A 23,361-nucleotide genomic window follows, 5' to 3' on the forward strand; every position below is an offset into this window, starting at 1 on the left:
TCCCCTCTAAATTCATGTTAAAATCTAGTCACCAAGGTGATGATATTTGGAGGTGGGAACTTTGGAAGGTGATTGGGTCATAAGTGTGCAGCCTTCACAAATGGCGTTAGTGCCTATAAAAGAGACCTCCAAGAGCTGCCTTGCCCCTTCCATTAGGGTATAGAAACACAGCAAGAAAACACCGTCTGTGAACTAAGAAATGGGTTCCCACCAGGCACTGAGTCTATTGGTGCCTTGATCTTGAACTTCCGGCCTCCACAACTGTGGGAAATCCATTTCTATTGTTTATCAGCCCCCCCAGTTCATGGTATTTTATTAGAGTAGCCTGAATGGACGAGATGGCCTTCATCGGGTCTTTTCACCATTATGGGCCCAACTGCAGCTCAATATCATTAGAGGAGAAAACACACTGACCTCCTGCAGGTCATGCAAGAAGGCAAATGGAAATATTGGTAATATCCATTTATAGTGGACTGACTGTGCCCCACTAAAATTCATGTGTTGAACTCCCCAGTGTGATGGTATCAGGAGGTGAGAACTTTGGGAAGTAATTAGCTCACAATAATGGAGCCCTCTTGAATGGTATTAGTGTCCTTATAGGAAGAGGCCAGAAAGCTCTCTTGCCTCTTTCTGCCACGCGAGGATACAGCAAAAAGTTGGCAGTCTGCAACTTGGAAGACAGCCCTCACCAGAGCCTGACCATGCTGGTGCTCTGATCTTGGTTTTCCAGCCTCCAGAACTGTGACAAATAAATTTCTGTTGTTGATAAGCTACCCAGTCTATGGACTTTGTTATAGCAGCCCAAATGGACTGAGACACCATTTAAAGAGCAAAAGAGCAAAACTCCCAAATGGGAAGCTTAATATGTGATTAAGCATTAAAAAATGCAATTCTTATTAGTAACCTGAGAGGAAAGCAAGCTAGATATGCAATATGCTTTAAGTTAGACATTCAATATGCTTTAATTTTTTTGAAATGGTAAATGACAAACAAAAAGTATCATCTACATATTGCAAAAGGGGCTGACACTATCTTAAAATATGTGAAAGTTAAGCTTGAGTTGTACAATTTGGGGGCAAATCTGACTGGGCACTGGGTGTTAGGTGAAGTGATCTATGGCCAACCAGCTGGCTTCTGACAGCAGGGGTGTTAGGGAGGAACCCCTGCCTTAGATTGCCCCAGGTTCTCAGCTCTTGTTCAGCATTTTCTTTCCAGAAAATGGGTCCTTTTATTCCATGTAAAAATTGCAAAGGTTTAAATTCACATAAATTATAAATGGATCCATCAGCACCATCTCTGAGGACAGATGTAGTCAAAAAGAAAGACGGTGTTTTCTGTTTGGAAGAAGAATCACGGCAGATGCAGAGCAGAGCTTAGTGGAGCATGCAGAGGAGCTCTCTTGGCTTCCATCATCTTGCTTCTGGTCAGCCTTGATGAGAGGTAGAGTCCTGGAGCTGGAGGTGGATGTACACTGAACAATCATAAAAGAGGAGGGAAGGGAGGATGCTTGCCTACTCCCAGGATCAAAAGTAGACATGTAGGCCAGGCATGGTGGCTCATACCTGTAATCCCAACACCCTGGGAGGCTGAGGCAGGAAGATCACTTGAGGCCAGGAGTTTGAGACCAGTCTGGGCAACATAACAACAGTCTGTCTCTACAAAAATATATATATATATTTAAAAAACAAATTAGCTGGGCATGGTGGCACGGACTTGTAGTCCCAAGCTACACAGGAGGCTGAGGCAGAAGGATCTCTTGAGCCCAGGAGTTCAAGGTTACAGTGAGCCATGATTGTGCCACTGCACTCCAGCCTGGGTAACAGTGTGAGACCTTGTCTCAAAAAAAAAAAACAAGCATCTGCTCCATTAAGATGCAGTAGACAGACCAGGCCGTGATGACTCATGACTGTAATCCCAGCACTTTGAGAGGCTGAGGCAGGAGGATAACTTGAAGCCAAGAGTTCAAGACCAGCCTGGGCAACATAGTGGGACCTCTGTTTCTCCAAAAAAAAAAAAAAAATGCAGTAGATAAGAAGTCTCAGACTAGATGAATGCTCACTCAGTCTCAAAGTCATTCACCAAGACACCCTTGTGGGTGAGGCACAGAGAAGCTTTGTGTCCTCAGAAGGCCTCTCACACTCGATACTTAAACTCACCTTCACACAGGTTCTTTCTACCATACAGCTGTAAGCACAGGTCCATGGCCAGGCCATGCTGCCTACAGTGTAGCATGTCTAAGATTCTTTTTCATAGTCCTGTAACTATTTTGTTCAAAGTACAATATTGTTGCAAGACATTTCCAAGTGTGATAGAATGTTAAAAAGAAAAAAAAGTCCAGACTTTAATGTTACAGTGAACTGTGACAAAGATTCCCTCCTCTACCAAACTTCAGTCAGACTCCTTGGAATCTTCTCCTCAACCAGGCCTTGTCCTTGGCCCCCATCCTCTCATCAACCTGCCTAGCCCAGTTTTAGCAAGAATCCTGCTAAGTCATTCCCCACATTGATATCTGACTATTCTCATATCTGATTGGGTTGCTCATCCCTCACAATCCCCCAGGTGATATCTGATCACCCTGGCCTGTCTTCAGCAAGAATCTTGTTAGATCACTTTAACAAGAATATCCCTACCCTTGTTAAGGAAAAATTATTCAATGGTACTTATTAAAGGATGGGAGGGCTGACTTTGTTCTGGACCCTTGTGATAAGTGTAGGTAACACGGCAGTGGGATCTAGCGGTGGGACAGAGGTTGGGTCGGGCTCCAAATACAACAAGGAAGAGGGGGTATTTATAACCAAAGAGAAGGGTGGGGGTCACTAGATAAAAAATTACGAAGAGGAAATATCAGGGGTAAGAGGGTTCTGGTTAAACTGGCCTAACATACTCTTGCTGAAAGCAGGCCGGGGTAATTGAACATTGCCTGGGGGATAATGAAAAATAAGGAACCCAATCCGCCGTTGAGGAGTCAGATACCAAGGATGAGGATATTCTTGTTAAACTGACTTAGCAGGATTCTTGTTAAAGCTGGATTTTATAAGGAAATGCACAGATGGGCCTAGGAGAAGGTTCAGGAGCCTGACTAAAGTTCTGTTAGGCCAGGTTCAGGAGTCTGATTAAAGTCTAACAGAATCTTTTTCACCTTTACTATCTCCTCTTAGTAAGCTCTGTCCACTGACTCCCACCCTGCTCCCTAGCCATAAATCCCAACGTTCCCTTGTTGCATTCAGGGTTGAGTCCATTCTCTCTCCTCTATTACAATACCTCTGCTGGAATCGTGCTAAATAAAGTCTCTGTTACCATTTCAAAAAGCATCGGAATATTTTTTTTGAGAAGGGTCTCACTCTGCCACCCAGGCTGGAATGCAGTGGTGATTGATTATGGTTCACAGCCTCGACCTCCCCAGGTTCAAGCGATCTTCCAACCTCAACCTCCCAGGCTGCTGGGACTACAGGTGCACATCACAACCCACCTGGCTAATATTTGTACTTTTTGTAGAGACAGGGTTTTGCCATGTTGCCCCAGGCTGGTCTTGAACTCCTTGGCTCAAGTGACATACCCGCCTTGGCCTCCCAAAGTGCTAGGATTACAGGTGTGAACCACTGCACCTGGACAGAGTATTTTTTCCTTTAATGATGACTGTGGCTGGGTGTGGTGGCTAATGCTTGTAATTCTAGCGCTTGTGGGAGGCTGAGAAGGGAGAATTGTTTGAGGCCAGGAGTTTGCGATTAGGCTGGCCACACCACACATAGCAAGACCGTATCTCTAAAAAAACATGTTTAAAAAATTAGCCAAGCATGGTAGTGTGCACCTGTAGTCCCAGCTACTCAGGAGGCTGAGACAGAAGGATCTCTTGAGCCCAGGAGTTCGAGGCTACAGTGAGCTATAATTGTGCCACTGCTCTCCAGGCTGGGTAACAGAACGAGACCCCCAATTCAAATAATAATAATAAAACAATGGCTGTCACTCAAGCTCCTGATGGTATAACATCAAAAGTCCCAGAGTGAAATCATTTTGCAAAAAGAAAAACCCCAAACTTCCAAATTTTTCATTAGTCAAATATTTTCATCACTGTCTTTTTTGTGCTCACAGAAATAAGCATATCATTGCTCAGTGTACTGGAATCTTGAGTTTTCTGTAAAAGGAAGTGTATTCGATGTAAACATTTAAAACACACCAGAGTTTCGTAACTCTGCTTTGTCATTTCTTTTTTTTTTAAATATACTGAGCTTCTAAAAATAAAAATAAAAAAGAAAGAAAGAAAACGGAAGTAGCCTGAAACTGCTGTTGCAATGTTTTTCCTAACCACACTCTGAGCTCGACTCTTTTCAGGAGCCCGACTCCAGCTGCTGCTGCAGCATATCTTGAGCTGGGGCATCCCCGCGTCTTAGACTTGACCTCTCTCTCTCCCCTCTGGGACTGTATATGTAGCCCAGAGGCCTGGCCTTGGCTCACCTGCTTAACTGAGAGGGGAGTCCCTCATTTTGCTCCACTGGAGGCTCCTGCTACTCTCTTCTGCCCTCTGCTGGTCCTGGGTGTTAGTGACAATCATCCCTCTGCCCTCCCCAGGTTGAGAAGAGGAAGGAGGAAGAGCGGAGGACTGCGGAGGAGCACCACCGGATGGAGAAAGCTAATTGCTGGAAAAGAGTGCATGATTGGCGTCCCCGAAGTTTCCAGGACAGAAGTGAAGGGTGGGATATTGGGGAAAGACGGGGCTTGCTTGCATGAAACCTAATATAAAGAGGTGCTGGTATAAATGGAATGTCCGTGTCTCTGCCAAATTCGTATGTTGAAATCTTAACCCCCCAGGTGAGGGTATTAAGAGATGAGGCTTTGGAGAGGTGATTAGGTCATGTGAGTGGAGCCCCCTGAAGGGAGAATTAGTGCCCTTATAAAAGGGGCCACAGAGCAATCCCTTGTCCCTTCCACCATGTGAGATTATAGCTAAGGAACATATATGGCCATCAGTAGCACAGAAAACGGGTCCTCACCAGACACCAGACCAGCCCAGACACCAGACCTGCTGGTGTCTTGATCTTGGAGTTCCCAGCCTTTAGAGCTGTGAGAAATAGATTTCTGTTGGGCCAGGTGTAGTACCTCACTCCTGTAATCCCAAATCTTTGGGAGGCCTAGGCAGGAGGATCACTTGAGGCCAGAAGTTTGAGACCAGTCTGGCAAAATAGAGAGACCTCATCTCTACAAAAAATTAAAAGTTAGCTGGGTATGGTGGCATGTGCTTGGAGTCCCAGCTCCTTGGGAGGCTGAGGCAGGAGGACTATTGAGCCCAGGAGTTTGAGGTTGTGGTGAGCTATGATCAATCATATTACAGTCCAACCTGGGTGTCAGAATGAGACCCTGTCTCAAAAAACAAACAAACAAAAATCCTGTTGTTGATAAGCCACCCAGTCCATGGCAGTTTGTTACGCACTGAAACACAGGAGGTGGGGAAGAATGGGTCGAGGAGGACACAGGTGGGAGTGAGTCTTGCATACAGTTGTTACTCTGAACTTACGTAAGAATTCTCGTTTTCTTGTTTGGTTGTAGAATCAGTCAATCTTGAAATCGACATTCTATAGGTCAGCAGGAGCAACTCCCTTTCCTGATGGTGACCAGGAAGGGAAGAAGGGAAGGATTTGCTCCCACACTCCTGCTCATCAGCTTCCCTGACATTAAGGCCCAGCAATCCTGCCTGGGAGGCTGCGAGAACGGGACTGTTTTGTTGGGAAGTTGGACCAAAGACTCCTCATGGGCCCATCCAGCTCTGAACATCTAGAAATCCAGGGACATGGACAGAAAGTTCTTCCCCACCCTTTCACAGGGTTGTGACATGGCCTGCCAGTGTGCTCTCAGGTTCTTCTGCCTCTTGAGGTCAAGGACCCTGGCAAAACCCTTTACTTGGATAGAGCAACTGTGGAAGTTAATCTTATGTGTCAACTTGACTGGGAAGAGTTGTCAAGAGAAGTGGTAAAACATTATTATTAGGTGTGTCTGTAAGGGTGAGTCTGGGAGAGGTTAGCGTTTGTATCAGACTAGGTAAGGAAGATCCGCCCTCACCCACGCGGGCAGGCATCTTTCCATCCGTTGAGGAGCCGAACAGAAGAGTAGAGGAAAGGCACATTCTCTCGGAGCTGGGACATTCACCTTCTCCTGTCCTCGGACATCAGTGCTCCTGCTTCTGAAACCACCTTTGCAAAATTAATGACTGAAACAGCAAAAGAGATCTAACTTCACTGACTCCTTCTTGCTTCTAACCTCCAAGCTGCCCTTGTTCATTCCTGGGCATAAGCTGAACTAACTTTGGGAGAAACTTAGTTTATAGTTTACCTTTTTTTTTTTTTTTTGAGACAGAGTCTCACTCTGTCGCCCAGGCTGGAGTGCAGTGGCACAATCTCGGCTCACTGCAACCTCCACCTCCTGGGTTCCCAGCATTCTCCTGCCTCAGCCTCCTGAGTAGCTGGGACTACAGGTGCCCACCAGCACACCCAGCTAATTCTTTGTATTTTTAGTAGAGACGGGGTTTCACCGTGTTAGCCAGGATGGTCTCGATCTCCTGACGTCGTGATCCACCCACATCGGTCTCCCAAAGTGCTGGGATTACAGGCGTGAGCCACTGTGCCCGGCCTATAATTTAAAACAAAGACCATAGTTTAAAACAAAGCCCTTTCCCAAAGCAGACCTCCTTCTTGCCTGGGGACTAGGTTGTCTTTGTAGGATTAACATCAGCCACAAGATTAGAAATCATAGTTTAAGAGACATGCAGCTGGAGGCTACAAGATTCTGACCCTCCCTAAACTGCTCCTAAGATCAGTGGCTTGAGATATTTTGCAGACCCTGCACTTAATGGATCAGCTGGCATCATGCAGATTAATTAACTGGCTCACCTGATCTTGTGGCCCCCACCCAGGAACTGACTCAGTGCAAGAGGACAGCTTCAATTCCCTATGATTTAATCTCTGACCAATCAGCACTCCTGGCTCACTGGCTTCCTCACACCCACCAAGCTGTCCTTAAAAACTCTGCTGCCCAGATGTTTGGGGAGACTGATTTGAGTAACAACGAAAAACTCCGTTCCCCTGCACAGCTGGCTCTGCGTGAATTACACTTTCTCCATTGCAATTCCTCTATCTTGCTAAATTGGCTCTATCTAGGCACTGGGCAAGGTGAGCCCATTGGGCAGTTACACTTCTCCAGCCTTCAAGCTCAGACTCAATTCCCCGACTGGCTTTCCTGGCTCTCTAGCCTGCGGAGAGCAGGTGGTGGAGTTTCTCAGTTTCCAGAATCGTGTGAGCTGATTCCCATAATCAATCTCATATACTATGTGTATCCTATGGATTCTGTTGCTCTGAAGAACCCCCCAAAATATAGCACACAATCCTAATTTTTCCTACCACTCACTCCCCAGCAACATTTTAATTTGGCCAAGTTCTCTGTTGCTTATAGCAGAACAGAAAAGCACCAAACAGCAAAACAGGGAAGCGGGAATCTCTCTCCCTGAGACCCAGAGCGCCACGCTGTGGAGCAATTAGCTGTGTGGGGGCCTCCCCTCCCTTCACCCTCACAAGTCAGACTCGCTTATAAACCCACCAGCCAAGTTAGGCCATCTTCACCTGTCCAGATCTGGAGATACTAGAAATCATCTGATCTCATATCCTTCCCTTAGGAAAGGATACACTGAGACCCAGAGAGTCCGGCTTGCTGTGGGTTTAAAACACTCTTACTTCTAGGGCAGGGGTTCTCAAATGATTTGGTTCTAGGCCCCATTACACTCTTGAAAATGAGGACTCCAGGGGGCTTTCATGTGGGGATTATATCTGTTGATATTTACTGTATCAGAAGCCAAAACAGAAAAACTGTTAAAAAGTCTGAGAAGAGTAGCACTGACTTACAGTTTGCACATCTTACTCACGTCTGACTCAGCAGAAAGCAGCTGGAGTCTCTAATACTTCTGCATCTTTAGTCTATTGCAATATCACAGAGCATTAGCCTGTTGAAAATTCCAGTCTAAGCCGGGCACAGTGGCTCATGCCTGTAGTCCCAGCACTTTGGAGGGCTGCGGTGGGAAGATCACTTGAGCTCAGGAGTTTGAAACCAGGCTCAGCAACATAAAGAGACCCTGTTTCTACAAAAACTTAAAAATTAGTTGGGCATGGTGATGCACACCTGTGGTTCCAGCAACTCAGGAGGCTGAGATGGGAGGGTTGCTTGAGGCTGGGAAGTTGAGGCTGCAGAGAGCCATGATCATGCCATGGAACTTCAGTCTGGGGAGTGAAGTGAGACCCTGTCAAAAAAAAGAAAGAGAAGAAGGGAAGAAGGGAAAAAGTAAATTCTAGTCTACACTTGTGAGAGTGAAAACAGTGTCATAGCATGATTATGAAAATAGTTTTGACCTTGCAGATCCCCTGAAAGATCTCAGGAGTTCCATGGGGATCCCCCGACCACACACTGAGAACTATAGGTATAGAATAAGCAAGAGCATGTCTGGAGTCCTTGTCTCCTAAATCTCCATCTGCTACCTTTATTTCTTATTTTATTTCTTACTTATTTTTATTTACTTGTTTATTTGTCTTGAGATGGAGTCTTGCTCTGTCACCAGGCTGGAGTGCAGTGGTGCCATCTCGGCTCACTGCAACCTCCACCTCCCGGGTTCAAGCAATTCTTGTGCCTCAGCCTCCGGAGTAGCTGGGATTACAGGTGTGCGCCACCACACCTGGCTAATTTTTGTATTTTTAGTAGAGACAGGGTCTCACCATGTTAGCTAGGCTGGTCTTGAACTTCTGACCTCAAATGATCCACCCGCCTCAGCCTTCCAAAGTGCTGGGATTACAGGTGTGGGCCATCACGCCTGGCCTATTTTTTATTTTTATATACTAATTGTGGAGAATCCCTGGGTTTGGGTTTTTTTTTCCATCTTTCTTTTTTAATTTTTTTTGAGATGGGTCTTGCTACATTGCCCAGGCTAGACTCAAATGCCTGGGCTCAAGCAATCCTGCTGCCTCAGCCTCCTGAGTAGCTTCAATTACAGGTACATGCCAACACACTTGGCTCCATCTGCTGCCTTCCTATCTTATGGCAGTATTCTACATTACGCTGTCTCTTACCTGTATTGAAATCATGTATCCCATACTGTATACAATTACAATTTGTCAATTAAAAATTATATTAATTTTGAAAAACAATATGTAAAAGTTAACCCCGCAAAAATCAAATGTTTTTTAGGACTTTAAAATAAAATCTGGAGAATAGCTAACATATTCTGTCAGGGCTGTCAGACTAAAAAGAGAAGTGCATGAGTCACTTCAAAACAATGGTTACTTTTCTCTTCAGAGAAATTGAACTAGAATTATAAAAGATTCATTCAAATGTTGTCATGGGCAGCAAAAAAAAAATAACAACAGTGATTTCCAGTCAAAGCCCCAAGTGGACACATGAAATCACATTTGCAAAATTATGACTGAGACAGTGAACGAGATTTAACTTCACTGACTTTATCTTGCTTCTAATCTCCAAGGGGTCCTTGTTCATTCCTGGAGGTAGGCTGAACTAACTTTGGGGAAAACTTAGTGTATAGTTTATAGTTTAAACAAAGATGGTAACAGCCCTTTTCCAAACAGCCCCTTTCCTTCTTGCCTGGGGAATAGATTGACATTGTAGGACTAACATTAGCCAGAATATCAGAAATTATGGTTTAGGAGTCATGCAGCTGGAGGCCACAGAATCTTGACACTCCCTAAACTGCTTCTAAAATCAATGCTTGAGATATTTTGCAGACCCTGCACTTGATGGCAACACCCAGATAAAAAACCTGGCTCATCTGATCTTGTGGCCCCCACTCAGGAACTGACTGAATTCAAGAAAACAACTCTGACTCCCTAAGATTTTATCTCTGACCAATCAGCACTCCTGGCTCACTGGCTTCCCCCCACCGACCAAGTTATCCTTAAAAACTCTGCTCCCTGAATGCTCAGGGAGACTCATTTGAGTAATAATAAAACTCTGGTCTCCCACACAGCTGGCTCTGCGTGAATTACTCTTTCTCTACTGCAATTCCCCTGTTTTAATAAATCTGCTCTAAGTGGTAGGCAAGGTGAACCCCTTGGACAGTTACAAATTTGGTAGCTCGTCCGGGATTGCCCTTGTGGCTACCTGCCCATGGTTCAGTGGCAGCCCTCCAGCAATGGAACCAGAAGCCTGCCCAAGCGGCTGCCTAGTTCTCTTGGACTGGAGGCTGACCCTGATACTCTCACTACTGGTGGGGCCCTGCTGACCCAATGTGCATGGATTTAATTGCAGTGGAGAAATAGTCACGGGGAGACATCCCTTAACTGTAGCCCTATCACGGGGTGTCTGTCTGTAGCCCCATGGTGGGGTGTCTGTCTGTAACCCCATTGCAGGTTGTCTAATCCAGATTGGTTAGTATCCTATGCACTGCCAATGCCTCCTTCCTTCTCCTGACTGGTTCTGAAGCCCTGTGGTGGGATATCTATTTGTAGCTCCATCATGGGATGTCTGTGTCTGTAGCCCCATTGCAGGGTGTCTGTTCAGCTCCTGGGGAGTCTTGGTTGGCTCCTTCTAACTAGTAGGAAGACTTCTGGTTTGGGAGACTTCTCCTCAATTAGGAAGATTTTGAGGAGGTTTCTCAGAAGGAGAATAGAAAGATAGTTTGGAAGGGATACTCCTGGGGAGGTCTTGGTTAGGGATCTAATTGGGAAGGCCTGTGTCCTCTCATCTTTGTGTGTGTTTGTATATGTGGAAGGGATCTCAGAAGAGGTTACTGATGGAAGTCCAGCAGGCCTAACTGAGAACCCTCCTTATTTGTCTGGTCACATTTGATGAGCCCTAGAGAAGGCTCAACAGGCCTGTCTTGGGGTGACTATCTGCTCTTCGTCTTGCCGAGAGACCCCATTGTGAATTACTATTCTAAGGTCATCCCTCCCCACCTGGAGTGGATCAAAGACAACAGGGACCAAAGGGAAAAAGTTTTTGAGCTTTGCCAGGCTGATATTGGCTGAACGAGGTGGCTGCTGTGTGTTTTGTTATGTGTGTTTTGCTGGGATGGAAAATGTTAATTTGGTTCCCCATGCAGCCTGTTGGGCAGCATCTTGCCAATTAAGAATCTTGTCTATGGTTCCGTAAAGCTCAGGAAAGGGTGATTTTCTCTTGTAAAGTGGCTTGATTCCCACAGCCATGGTGCAGTGAGCAGGGTCATTAGAAACCACTCTGTTCTGGAAGCTGCAGAGAAGGGGAGCCAGGAAGCCTAGTGTGCTGGCAAAAAGGGTAAGAAATTCTTACCAGCCAAGTTTCTGGTCTCTCTCTCTCTCTTTCGCTGTCTGGGTAAACAGTAAACGTCACTATTTGTCTCTCTGCAAGCGTTTGATTAATAGAAAAAGGATTTGTGAAACTAGTCTTAGGTGGTAGCAAATCTGGTGTACTTTGTGCTAAGAATTTGTCTTTCTGTGTTCTGTAATGGAGAAAGGAGTATCACAGGATAGAATGTGGGTTCAGGACCCACTTTCAAGCCCACTTTTCACGCCAGCCTGGCAGGCTGTTCAGCTGCAAACTGCTATGGGTCCCTGAAACCAATAGCAGACGAAATTTCTCTGTCTTGTTTTGTGTCCTTAAGAGCTTAACCTTGTGACCATGTGGGGATACTTTCTCCTGGTTTCTGCCATCTAGAAGACAGGAACTTGGGGATTCATGTCATAGTCAGCCCTAAACATTTTCTTGAGCAGCTAAAAGCCTTTGCAACTTTTAAACTGGCTTCTCTAGGCTCCTTCTGGGAAGAGCAATAGAAACTGCTCAATGCTGTAACTCAGTGGCCAGGGCTTTGTCTTTTGACAATGGCAGCCTGGGTTCTAATTTTTTTTTTTTTTTTGAGACGGAGTTTCACTCTTGTTGCCCAGGCTGAATTGCAATGGCACCATGTCAGCTCACCTCAACCTCCGCCTCCTGGGTTCAAGCAATTCTCCTGCCTCAGCCTCCTGAGTAGCTGAGATTACAGGCATGCGCCACCACACGTGGCTAATTTTTTTATATTTTTAGTAGAGACGGGGTTTCTCCATGTTGGTCAGGCTGGTCTTGAACTCCCAACCTCAGGTGATTCACCCACCTCAGCCTCCCAAAATGCTGGGATTACAGGCATGAGCCACCGTGCCAGCCTGAGCCTGGGTTCTATTCTCGGCTTCTGGAATGATTCCCTTCTGGTTTTTTACTTATGTAACTTTGCCATTTGTTGAGGTCTCTCCCCACCATGGATAGCTTCTGATTTCCTGTCTTGAAGTTTTATTTCTCTAAAATACCCTAGGGGAAATTCTAAATCTTGTTAAAAAAAAAAAAAAAAAAAGAGAGAAAAAGAAAAAAGAAACTGCTTACCATCTCTTTGAGACACTTACGTTTCCATGGTTAAGTTATATCCTTAATTAAAACTTATTAATTTCATGTGGAAAGTTACCTATGGAATTCAAAAGCCAAAAATATTGGCCACTTGGCATGGCTAAAGTTGGGTAATAAAAAATTTAAAAGAATTTTTTTTAAAAAAGCACCATAGTTAAAAGTCAGCTTAATTAAAAGTGGATAAACAAGCTAGAAGTTTATTTATTTATTTATTTTATTGTTGAGATGGAGTCTCACTCTGTCACCCAGGCTGGAGTGCAATGGCAAGATTTAAGCTTACTGCAACTTCCGCCTCCCAGGCTCAAGCAGATTACCCTGCCTCAGCCTCCTGAGTAGCTGCGATTACAGGCGTGTGCCACCACTCCTGGCTAATTTTTGTATTTTTAGTAGAGACAGGATTTCAACATGTTGACGAGGCTGGTCTTGAACTCCTGGCCTCCTGATTTGCCCGCCTCGGCCTCCCAAAGTGCTGGGATTACAGGTGTGAGCCCCATGCCCGGTACTATAAATATATTTAAAAGCCCTTTATGTTTTTCTCTTTTTGGATCTTGTTTTTCCTGGAAAAAGTTTTTTTTTCTTCTCAGCTGACTGAATTATTTTCCTCCATTTTTTTTGTCTTGCCAATCTTAATGCACACATGAGAGGCCCTGAGATGACTTCTGGTAGCCTGGGACTTCTTGGGAAAAACAGGAAGCACCACAAACCCCATTTTGGAAAAAAAAAAAAAAAAAAAAAAAGCTCTGTTTTCCACATAGAACCCTAGCAATTAAAAGCAGATAAATCCCTCTCAAAATCAAAGGCTCTGTTCTGTTTTGCATTGCGTTATCTAATGGTTTTGAGTTTCAGGCGTATCAGAAATTACTTCCCTTTATTTAAAAACACTTGGTGTCTAATAACTAGGTAGGAGATATACTTTAGTGCGTGGCTAATAGCAGTTATGGAAGAATACCTGATTGTTCGCACACTTGGATTAGAGAAGCATGCTCTTGGCCACCTGGAGGATGTGGAAACACCCCCAGCCCCACTGAGAGATAAGACTCTTATGGGGAATGGTCCAGTTACAAAATGGGCTGATTGGCTTTGGTTTGCCTTGCAGTGAAACGCAGGGTAGCAGCACTGCACTGTCTTCTCCTGTAGTATTTCCCTCATTTTGGGGATGGAGAACCCAGTATAAAATGGCACCCTTAATTCTGGGGATCTGTCTTTGCCTTCAGCTGCTTATTTGCTGCTTACTTGGCCCTAGATATGCATGCTTTCCTGGCCCTGTTCCTCCAAGGGCTCCACCCTGAAGCCAGTAATCCAATTAAGAAACTGGCAAATGAAAATTTTACAAGTGTTAAATCTTCTGTCCAGGGCCGGGCGTGGTGGCTCACGCCTGTAATTCCAGCACTTTGGGAGACTGAGGCAGGAGGATCACGAGGTCAGGAGTTCGAGACTACCCTAGCCAATATAGCGAAACCCCGTCTCTACTAAAAATACAAAAATTAGCCAGGTGTGGTGACGCACATCTGTAATCCCAGCTACTCAGGAGGCTGAGGCAGGAGAATCGCTTGAACCCGAGAGACGGAGGTTGCAGTGAGCCAAGATCATGCTATTGCACTCCAGCCTGGACAACAAGAGGGAAACTCCATCTCAAAGAAATAAAAAATAAATAAATAAATAAATAAATAAATAAATAAATAAATAAATTAGGAGAATTAAAAATTGTGGCTGGGCCAGGTGCAGTGGCTCACACCTGTGATCCCAGCACTGTGGGGGACTGAGGCAGGAGGATCACTTGAGCCTGGGCAACAACTGAGAACTTCTCTCTACAAAAAATTTCAAAAATGGACCTGGTGTGGTGTCATGTGCCTGTAGTCCTAGCTACTTGAGAGACTGAGGTGGGAAGATTGCTTGAGCCCAGGGTTTGGGGCTGCAGTTCACTAGAGATGATTGCACCCACCATTGCACTCTAGGCATGGCAACAAAGCCAGACCCCGCCCTCTAACTCAAAAAAAGTTGCAGTTAGACAAGAAGGATAAATGATAAGTATTTAAGGTGATGAATATAGTAATTAGCTTGATTCAATAATTGCACACTGTATACATATAGTAATATCACTGTGTACCCCATAATTATATATGGTTATATAATTAAAATTTGTCAAAAAATAAAAATAAAATTTTAAAATTAAAAAAAGTTAAAGGTTAAAAGGAGGAAAACTACTTTTATGAAATTGAACAAAAATATGAAATGCCACCTAGACATTTACTTAACAAGAAATGTGCAAGATCTATATGAAGAAATGTTTTAAGTACTGAGAGTCACCAAAGAAAGCTTGAACAAAGGCTGAGATAAACCATGCCCTAGGCTAAGAAGTCTCATGTATTAGACTGTTCTTGCCTTGCTCTAAAGAAATACCTGAGACTGGCTAATTGATAAAGAAAAGACGTATAATTGGCTCACGGTCCTGCAGGCTGTACAGGAGGCATACTGCTGGCATCTACTTAGCTTCTGGGGAAGCCTCAGGAAATTTACAATCATGACAGAAGTCAAAGGGGGAGCACACACACCATATGGCCAAAGCAGGAGCAAGAAAGTGTGAGGGGGAGGTGCCACACACTTTTAAATGACCAGACCTCATGAAAACTCAGGATCTCGAAGACAGTACCAAGGGGATGGCGCCAAACCACTTATCAGAACCCCTCCCCCATGATCCAATCATCTCTCACCAGGCCCCACCTCCAATATCGGGGATTACAATTCAACAGGAGATGTGGTAGGGACACAGATCCAAACCATATCAGCTCAGTCCCAGAAATCTGATATTTCTCCCCCAGTTAATCTAAATAGTTAACATAGTTGGGGGAGAAAAGGGAGAACTACACAGAATAATGTGAGAAAAGCCAGAAAACTCTGAAAAGGAAGTGTAAAGATGAAAAATTAATCCCTGCAGATATTAAAATATTTTAGAAACTAGAGTTGGTGGCGGGGTGCGGTGGCTCACGCCTGTAATCCCGACACTATGGAGGCCAAGGCAGGCGGATCACCTGAGGTCAGGAGTTCGAAACCAGCCTGGCCAAAATGAGAAAACCCTGTCTCTACTAAAAATACAAAAATTAGCTGGGTGTGGTGGCGCATGCCTGTAATCCCAGCTACTCAGGGGGCTGAGGCAGGACCATTGTTTGAACCCAGGAGGTTGCAGTGAGCCAAGATCGTGCCACTGCACTCCAGTCTGGGGGACAGGGTGAGACGCTGTCTCAAAAAAAAAAAAAAAAAGAAAGAAAAAAGAAAAAAAAGAAACCAGAGTTGGCTTTTGGAGGCAGGACAAGAAGGGCTTGCTCCTCTGCGGCCATTGTGTTTTTGTGCGCTCTTGGATGGGGTTATGTCCCACATTGTATTTGTTTATGTCTGGCCCCCAACTAGTCCATGTCCTCGGGTCCATGGGCCCCAGTATATTCATCTCTGCGTACCCAGTGCCCAGATTGCTTGACACACAAAGGGAGCTCAGGGAATGACGCAAGGAGCAACACCTGCATCGCACGACCTTCCTCTTCCCTCCGTGAAGGGACACGTGTGCGGGGAGGGCGGGGAGGGCGGGGCGAGCAGCGCGGCCAGGTCATGACCTTCCTCTCCCTCCCTGAAGGGACACGTGTGCGGGGCGAGCAGCGCCGCCAGGTCATGCATGACCTTCCTCTCCCTCCGTGAAGGGACACGTGTGCCGGGAGAGCAGCGCGGCCAGGTCATGACCTTTCTCTCCCTCCCTGAAGGGACACGTGTGTGGGGAGGGCGGGGAGAGCAGCTCGTGGCCAGGTTGGCTGCACGTGATGCTAGCGTGCTCTTTACCCTCCAGGTTTCGGGTGTCTATGTTATACCTCCAAATGTTGAAATTATTCATATCAGTAAGGTTCTCCATTCACATTGCAAGTGTTCTGTTTGCTTTATGCGAAGGTGTTCTCCCATCAGCTCCCCTACCACTGCCATAACAAGAGCCAAGCTGCCGACATCCCTTCCCTGAAAGAGGGCGCTTTTGTACTTCTCAGCTCCTGTCCGAGAGCCTCAGGATGATAGACAGCCTCCTCTGTGCTCCTGGAAACACCCCTCCACCTCCAAATCTGTCAGTCATGGTGCCTGGAACCACCCAGAGCCATCTGTTGTCCCTGTTAAAATAATCACGTTACTGGAAGTTTGGTTTCTTCTGAGGCCTCTCCCCTTTACGGGTAGATGGCCACCCTCTTGCTGTGTCCTCACATGCTCTTCCCTCAATATGTGTCTGTCCTAATCCACGCCTCTTATATGCACACTCACAGGGCACCCTACATACAGTTGCCTCCTTGTCCCGTCTCTTCCAGGGGTCAGCACCATGCTTTGCAAATAGGTGCACAATCAATGCCTATCAGATTTATATGCACTAGTTAAAATGAACTTGATTCATTTTTCTTGATAATGTTAATTCAATCCTTATGAAAAATTATGTCCAAGAGCTAAGCAAGGCACTTTGTAAACATCACCCTACTTAATTCTCTGAACTGGCTTTGTCAGAGGCATGCGAAACAGAACTACTCCATCTTGAATGGGGCTGGGTAAAATGAGGCTGAGGCCTACTCGGCTGCATTCCTAGATGGTTAAGGCATTGTAAGTCACAGGATGAGACAGGAGGTCTGCACAAGATACAGGTCATAAAGACCTTGCTGATACAACAGGTTGCAGTAAAGGAGCCGGCCAAATCCCACTAAACCCAAGATGGCGACGAGAGTGACCTCTGGTTGTCCTCACTGCTACACTCCCGCCAGCACCATGACAGTTTACAAATGCCATGGCAACGTCAGGAAGTTACCCTATATGGTCTAAAAAGGGGAGGCATGAATAATCCACCCCTTGTTTAGCATATAATCAAGAAATAACCGTAAAAATGGGCAACCCACAGCCCTCAGGGCTGCTCTGTCTATGGAGTAGCCATTCTTTTGTTCCTTTACTTTCCTAAAAAACTTGCTTTCACTTTACTCTATGGACTCACCCTGAATTATTTCTTGCGCGAGATGCAATAACCCTCACTTGGGGTCTGGACAGAGACCCCTTTCCTGTAACAGTTTTACTCACAACACATCTGACACCAAACCTGTGGGTTTTTTTCTTCTACCCAGCAGGCACCAACTAGGTATCCCACAATTCAATTCTGACATGTCTACCTGGAGCTAGAGTGAAATCCCACAGGTTATGGGCTCGGTCCCACAATTCAATTCTGACATGTCTACCTGGAGCTAGAGTGAAATCCCACAGGTTATGGGCTCGGTCCCACAATTCAATTCTGACATGTCTACCTGGAGCTAGAGTGAAATCCCACAGGTTATGGGCTCGGTCCCACAATTCAATTCTGACATGTCTACCTGGAGCTAGAGTGAAATCCCACAGGTTATGGGCTCGGTCCCACAAAACTGCCCCCACTTCATGGAAGTTCCAGGTTGTTAACCAGCACTTTTGACTGACCAGCTATAAATTCAAGGGTTCCCACACACAATCCCTCTATCTCAGGTTTGGTAAATCAAGAGAATGGGCTCACAAAACTCAGGAAAGTGCTTTACTTCCTGTTACCAGTTTATTATTATAAACAGCACAACTCAGCAACAGCCAGATGAAAGACACAGACAGGACAAGGTATGCGAGGCAGAGTCAGCACTTCCACACCTTCACCAGGCACAACACCCTCCCAGCACAAATGTGCTCCTGAACCCAGCAGCTCTCCAAACCTTTTCTTTAGGTTTCTTATGGTTCCATTATTTAAGCATGAATGATCAAATCACTGGTCATTGGCGATTAAACTCAATCTCCAGCCCCTCTTCTTTCCCTGGAAGTCACAGACTGGAGCTGAAAGTTGCAAGGCAAAGTTGGTTCCCCTGGCAACCAGCCCTCATCCTCCAGGAGTCACCTCATTAGCATAAACACAGGCATGGATGAAAGGGGCTCGTTAGGAATAACAAAAGATTTCCTCTTGCCCCTATCAGTCAGGGAATTCCAAGGGGTTTAGAAGCCTCCATCAGGAAACAGGGACAAAGACCAAATATCTAATTCTTATTATCACAGATCTTCACAGCCATCCTGTCTGGCGTGTACTGTTAACAACGTTCTCATTCTATCCATGATGTAACTGGTAGATAATAATCACCACATGAATTATAGCATTTTTTTAAATTATACTTTAAGTTCTAGGGTACGTGTGCACAACGTGCAGGTTTGTTACATATGTATACATAAACCATCATTCTGAGCAAACTATCGCAAGGACAGCATTTGTTATATATAAACAACAGTTCTGTAAATTATAGATCGTACTCTATACTGCAATATATATAATCACACATGTACTATAAGGTATTATCATATAACCTAAAAGAAGTAGACATCAGTACTTGTTATTGCATTGTATATTATGTATACTAAATTATTTCTAAAATAACCCTGTGTGGTGAGAACTACTTGATCCTTATTTGATGAGTGAGGAAACAGTGCTAAATTACATAACATGCACATACCCACTAGTATGTATGTCTCCTAAAGAAATTCGGATTCATGCTCACAGTGATACCTATACAAGCGTCCTCAGTGAGGAACTGTTTGCAGCACCAAGAGAGTAAAAACTGCAAAGGGGGAATCATATCAGTGTAACCGCCCAGTGGCTTCACCTTGCCGCTGCCTGGACAGAGCCGATTTCTCAAGAGAGCGGAATTGCAATAGAGAAAGAGTAATTCACGCAGAGCCGACTGTGCAGGAGACAACAGTTTCATTATTACTCAAATCACTCTCCCTGAGCATTCGGGCAGCGGAGTTTTTAAGAACAACTTGGTGGGTGTGGGGAAGCCAGTGAGCCAGGCATGCGACTGGTCAGAGCTGAAATCCTAGGGAGTCGGAGCTGTCCTCTTGTGCTGACTCTGCTTCTGGTGGGGACGCGGGACCGGCTGGCGAGTCCAAGTGCAGCCATCAGTTGTCAGAAGTGCAAAAGCCTGAAAAGACATCTCAAAAGGCCATTCTCAGGTGCTACAGTAGCGATGTTCTTTGCAAGAGTAATTGGGCAAGTTGCAAATCTTGTGTCCTCTGGAATAATGGCCGGTAATTACGCTTACGGCTCAGTAGAATTCAGGCCCCTGTCATCCTCCTAACTTGGCGGCCTTTCATTAGTTTTACCAGGGCAGTTTAGTTTTGGGGAAGGGCTGTTATCATTTAAACCATAAACTAAATTTCTCCCGAACTTAGCGTGGCCTGTAACCACCCAGTGGGTTCACCTTGCTGGCTGCCTAGATGGAGCCGATTTATCACGACAGGAGAATTGCAGTAGAGAAAGAGTAATTTGCGCAGAGCCGGCTGTGCAGGAGCCTTGTTTTATTATTACTCAAATCAGTCTCCTCAAGCATTTGGAGATCAGAGGTTTTAAGGACAATTTGGTGGGTGAGGGGAAGCCAATGTGTCAGGAGTGCTGATTGATTAGGTAGGACATTAAATCATAGGGAATTGAAGTTGTCTTCTTGCTCTGAGTCAGTTCCTGGGTGGAGGCCACAAGATCAGATGAGCCAGTTTATCCATCTGGGTGGTGCCAGCTGATCCATTAAGTGCAGGGTCTGCAAAACATCTCAAGCACTGAGCAGTTTAGGGAGGGTCACAATCTTATAGCCTCCAGCTGCATGACTCCTAAACTATAATTTCTGATCTTGTGGCTAATTTGTTAATCCTACAAAGGCAGTCTAGTCCCCAGTCAGGAAGGATGTTTGTTTTGAGAAAGGGCTGTTATCGTCTTTGTTTTAAACTATAAATTAAGTTCCTCCCAAAGTTAGTTCAGCCTACACCCAGGAATGAACAAGGACAGCTTGGAGGTTAGAAGCAAGATGGAGTTGGTTAGGTCAAGTCTCTTTTGCTGTCTCAGTTACGATTTTGCAATGGCAGTTTCAGGCCCATGCTTAGGAATGAGCTAAGAGAGCCAGCCTGTGAGGCTAAAAGCAACATGGAGTCAGCCATGTCAGGTTTCTCTGACTGTCTCAGTGATAATTTTGCAATGGTGGTTTCATCCGCACATCTACACTGAAATTTTTTAAAAATTGTTTTTTGTGCAGGTAATACAGACATGTACCCCACCACACACAATGTAAACTGCAAAAGCAAAAAACCGAGATGCCTCGTCCACAGTTCAACCCTCTGTGAACAGAGCCATCCTGGATAAAATGTATGCCTCCAAAATATCTAAACATAGATAAAGACATATCGAGAGGGAAATACTGATATATAAGTGCCCACTCACATTTGTGTGTGTGCGCGTGTGTATCAACAATTAACACACATGTACCGAAGTGTTATGGTTTATTTCCTTCTCACAACCAACTCTAAACAAAGCCATGATACTGTCCAAAGTCAGCAAGACGGAGGCCAACCAGCTGGCTGGCCTCCTTCAGGAGCTTCAAACTTTTCAATCCCAAATTCAATAGGAAGAAGGAAGAAGAGATAATGAGGAAGAGGGAGGAATACGGAGGCGGGGAGGGGGCAGAGGAGAAAGAAAAGGCAGAAACAGAAAAGAGGGAACAATGTCCCGTAGCTTGCTTTGCTCCTGCAAAGTAAAGGCCACCTGAGGAGGGTCGGGGTGAATCCTTCACATGGGTGGACAGAAAAGCGAACACTTTCCACCAGAGGGCGCGGGAAAGGGGCCTCAGACTTGCTCGGCTGAAACCCACCTTGTAAGAAAAAACAGAAAAGGCGCTCAGTGCTGGTCCCAGCACCCAGTGTGCGCTGGCTGCAGGCAGCGGATGGGCCTGAGCGGCTGCGGGGCTCGGTGCCCTGGGCTGGCACCGGGGGTTAGCGAGGGGCGCGGAGTGAGGGGTGGGCGCGGAGCGCGGGGCGCGGGGAAGCCTCTGCAGGGCTGGTCGCTTTCACACTCCCAGTAACATAGACTGGGGCGCTGGGGAAGCTGTTAAAGATGCCAGGCTTCGTGATGTAACACGCCCCGATTCGTTTCATTTTTTCTTTGAGACGGAGTCTCACCCGGTTGCCCAGGCTGGAGTGCAGTGGCGCAATCTCGGCTCACTGCAACCTTCGCCCCCGGGCTCAAGCGATTCTCCTGCCTCAGCTTCGGGAGTAGCTGGGATTACAGGCACGCGCCACCACGCCCGGCTAAATTTTTTTTTTTTTTTTTTTTTTGAGATGGAGTCTCGCTCTGTCGCCCAGGCTGGAGTGCAATGGCACTATCTCAGCTCACTGCAACCTCCGCCTCCTGGGTTCAAGCGATTCTCCTGCCTCAGCTTCCTGAGTAGCTGCGATTACAGGCACATGCCACCATGCCGAGCTAATTTTTTTTTTGTATTTTTAGTAGAGATGGGGTTTCACCATGTTGGTCAGGCTGGTCTTGAACTCCTGACCTCGTGATCCGCCCACCTCGGCCTCCCAAAGTACTGGGATTATAGGCATGAGCCACCACGCCCGGCCTAATTTTTGTATTTTTAGTAGAGACAGGGTTTCACCATTTTGGCCAGGCTGGTCTCGAACTCCTGACCTCAGGTGATTCGCCCGCCTAGGCTGGGATTACAGGCGTGAGCCACCGCGCCCGGCATATTTTTTTTGTATTTTCAGTAGAGATGGGGCTTCACCATGTTGCCCAGGCTGGTCTCAAACTCCTAAATTCGAGTGATCCGCCCGCCTCGCCCCCTGCAGTGCTGGATTACAGGCGTGAGCCTCAGTGCCCGGGTTTCCCATTCATTTTCTAGCTGGACACGGAAGGATGTGACCGAGACGCTGACGGCGTCCGCACTGTCCTCGGCGCCCTCTGGTGGTCACAGCCAAGTACAACTTGCGGAAAAATTCAGCTCCAGCTAAATTTGGCAGTGCTAGGGATCAGTTTCTAACTCTTCTGGGAGGAAAAGGCATGACCTTGCAATTTGTTTTAAAAACGACCATAGTGGGCTGAGCGCAGCGGCTCACGCCTGTAATCCCAGCACTTTGGGAGGCCGAGGCGGGCGGATCACGAGGTTAGGAGTTTGAGACCAGCCTGGCCAACATGGTAAAACCCCGTCTCTACCAAAAATACCCCATCTCTACTAAAAATACAAAAATTAGCCGGGTGTAGTGGCGCGCGCCTGTAATCCCAGCTACTCGGGAGGCTGAGGCAGGAGGACTGCCTGAAGCCGGGAGGCGGAGGTTGCAGTCAGCTGAGATTGTGCCATTGCACTCCAGCTCTGGGCGACAAAAACGAACAAACAACAACAAACAAACAAACAAAACGACAGGAGCGACCGGATCACAGGCTCAGGCCTGCGATCTCAGTACTTTGGGAGGCCAAGGCGGGTGGATCACACGAGGCCAGGAACATGCGAATCTCTTGAACCCAGGAGGTGGGGGTTACAGTGAGCCAAGATCGCGCCACTGCACCCCAGCCTGGGCAACTAAGCAAGACCGTGTCTCAAAAAACAACAACAACAAAAAAAAAAAACAAAAAAAACAGGGCCTGTGCCTCTCCACGGTCACCCTTTACCAAATGTGCATGTGCGTGTTCCCACTAGTCCCGGGAATGGACGCCACGTCTCCGCAGCACCTGCACGGCTGGAATACCGCAGAATTGTGACAGGCATTGGAACCAGAGCAATTCCATCTTGAACATGGGCTGGGTAAATTGAGGCTGAGACCTGGTAGGCTGCATTCCCAGACAGTTAAGGCTTTCTAAGTCACAGGATGAGATAGGGGGTAGGCACACGATACAGGTCATAAAGACCTTGCTAATAAAACAGGTTGCAGTAAAAAAGCCGGACGAATCCTACCAAAACCAAGATGGCCACGAGAGTGACCTCTGGTTGTCCTCCGTGCTACATTCCCACCCGCGCCATGACAGTTTACAAACGCCATGGCAACCTCAGGAAGTCACCCGGTATGGTCCAAAAAGGGGAGACATGAATAATCCACCCCTCGTTTAGCATATCATCAAGAAATAATCATCAAAATGGGCAGCCAACAGCCCTTGGGGCTGCTCTG

The 23,361-nt window shown here is 46.2% G+C and overlaps 1 long non-coding RNA gene across 1 annotated transcript in view; it reads right to left on the minus strand.

The window, feature by feature from the left end:
• Window positions 1–965: 965 nt before the first annotated feature.
• LOC134807931 (uncharacterized) overlaps window positions 966–23,361 on the minus strand; it is a 29,392-nt gene continuing 6,996 nt past the window's right edge. The window contains exons 2-3 of the long non-coding RNA XR_010149579.1: window positions 8,158–8,275; window positions 966–1,471 (exon numbers count right to left, since the gene is read on the minus strand). This is a non-coding gene — a long non-coding RNA (uncharacterized LOC134807931). The remainder of the gene's footprint in view (window positions 1,472–8,157; window positions 8,276–23,361) is intronic.

The sequence above is a fragment of the Pan troglodytes genome, chromosome 1, assembly GCF_028858775.2.
Source record: "Pan troglodytes isolate AG18354 chromosome 1, NHGRI_mPanTro3-v2.0_pri, whole genome shotgun sequence".
Classification (NCBI taxonomy): Eukaryota; Metazoa; Chordata; class Mammalia; order Primates; family Hominidae; genus Pan; species Pan troglodytes.